Source organism: Oryctolagus cuniculus, chromosome 18 (genome assembly GCF_051225735.1).
Source record: "Oryctolagus cuniculus isolate XC-2025 breed Fujian yellow rabbit chromosome 18, ASM5122573v1, whole genome shotgun sequence".
Lineage (NCBI taxonomy): Eukaryota > Metazoa > Chordata > Mammalia > Lagomorpha > Leporidae > Oryctolagus > Oryctolagus cuniculus.
In genome coordinates, this window is record NC_142884.1 from 18,171,883 (window position 1) to 18,174,138 (window position 2,256).

General features: G+C 48.8%; 1 pseudogene; it reads left to right on the top strand.

The window, feature by feature from the left end:
* Nucleotides 1-254: 254 nt before the first annotated feature.
* On the top strand, nt 255-898 carry LOC149120801 (ubiquitin-ribosomal protein eL40 fusion protein pseudogene; annotated as a pseudogene).
* The last annotated feature ends 1,358 nt before the right edge of the window (nt 899-2,256 follow it).

The following is a 2,256-nucleotide window of genomic DNA, read 5'->3' on the forward strand; positions in this document are numbered from 1 at the left end:
TGTGTGTGTGTATGTGAGGGGTGTCATCACCCAGTTATCTGCCACAAATAACTTAAATAGCAACCTTCTAGTTTCCTCAGAAGAAGAAACTGGACATTTATGGCCATGACTTGTGAGGGCAACAGCCCAAAGTGGCTTAGTGTCTATAAGCTCTGAACCGCAGGCGGAGTTGCTGTGAATCACTGTTAAGCTCAAACATCAACTGATGGGCTGCTCACTGCACAGACTGAAAGCACAATGTAATCTCTGCAACTTTCCATATGACTTGATGATGACAATGGAATCATCTCAGTGACTGCTGCAATAGCAGATTAAACCTTCCAAAAATTACACACAATAATTCAGATAAATTTCCCTAAGTTACAAAATCCCAGGTTTCAGTTTAAAAATGCTCACACGAAGGAGGCAGTCGAGGGGCCCGCAGAGAGAGGCGCAGGTCTTTGTAAATACCCTGACGGGCAAGACCACCATCCTCAAGGTCGAGCCCCGCAACACCATGGAGAATGTCAAAGCCAGCATTCAAGACAAGGAGGGCATCCCCCTGACCAGCGGCGTCTGTCGGTCTACAACATTCAGAGCGTTCAACCTGGGCTTGGTGCTCTTCCTGTGAGGTGGCATCTTGGAGCCCTCCCTCCGCCAGCCCCCCAGAAGTACAACTGTGACAAGATGATCTGCCCCAAGTGTTACCCTCACCTGTGCCACATGCTGTCAAATGCCGCGAGAAGAAATGTGGCCACACCAACAACCTCCACCCCAAGAAGGTCAAATAGGGCCCTGCCTCACAGGCAGTCTCCTGCCCACGTCCCACGGCCCGGCCCGGGGACCTCAAACAAGTTTCTCTTTTTGTTGACTGGAGAACAAAACTACTCACATGGTAATCCTGTCAGTGTTCAACAAAATCAAGCCCAAAACTTCAGAGCACCCTGTTATTTATATGACCAATTTGAGTTTTAGACATATCCACTATCAGTCCTGTGAGCCACATTTGCTAGGCTAAGGCTAAGAAAAGAAATCAAGTCAGAAGTCATCAGTTGATAAAAAAATCAAATTGATAGTTGTGGCGTGCACAGAGCAGCCCTGAGCAAATCACAAGGCTTGCCAGCGTGTCTCTAAGACACTGTGATCAGAGTGCTGCTCTAGTAGGAGCATGCCTATGGTGGATCTGACTAGCAAGGGCAAAGTGCCCTTTATGCTAGGCTACAGGCCTTGTCAGGAGCTTAGAACTGCATAGTAAAAGACAGAAATTAACTTCTGGGTGGGCCTCTTTCTTACCAATTTCAAGATGCTACTGGTAAACCAGCAGGGGATGCTACATAGCAGTCTGTTCATTATCTCCAGATGCTGCTTTATAGAAAATGTTCTGCTTTCATTTTTGTTTAAAAGAGTGCCTTTTTTATTAAAAGATTTATTTATTCATTTGAAAGTCAGAGTTACAGAGAGAGCAGAGGCACAGAGAAAGGGAGAAAGAGAGAGAGGTCTTCCATCCGATGGTTCACTCCCCAGTTGGCTGCAATGGCCGGAGCTGTGCCGATCTGAAACCAGGAGCCAGAAGCTTCTTCCAGGTCTCCCACATGGGTGCAGGGGCCCAAGCACTTGGGCTGTCTTCTACTGCTTTCCCAGGCCGTAGCAGAGAGCTGGATTGGAAGAGGAGCAGCCGGGACTAGAACTGGCGCCCATATGGGATGCTGGCGCTTCAGACCAAGGCATTAACCCGCTGTGCCACAGTGCCGGCCCCTGCTTTCATTTTTAAGTAGAGCACTTTGGGGCCGGCGCTGTGGCACAGCACGTTAAAGCCCTTGGGCCCCTGCACCCACGTGGGAGACCCGGAAGAAGCTCCTGGCTCCTGGCTTCGAATCGGCAGAGCTCCGGCCATTGTGGCCATCTGGTGAGTGAGCCAGTGGATGGAAGACCTCTCTCTGTCTCTACCTCTCTCTGTAACTCTTTCAAATAAATCTTTAAAAAAAAAATAAGCACTTTACTTTCTGGTTCTGTAGCTTTCGGAATAGATCATCTGTCCCACAGCTCTCGTATAACATTGCAGATGTTCTGCAGTTCTACTTGTCTTCTTGCTGTTACCCTTTTCCCATTGGCTGCCACTTCTCATTCCTCTTGGCTGTTCAGTGCCGGAGGTGGCATTCCCAGAAAAGCAGTAGAACCTATCCTGGTCTTGCAGGTGATGGATAGCAGACTTCTGTCTTCACTGTACGTGGTCTGTGACTGCCCTGAAAGCTACACCTAGCTGCAGTCAGTCTGCCC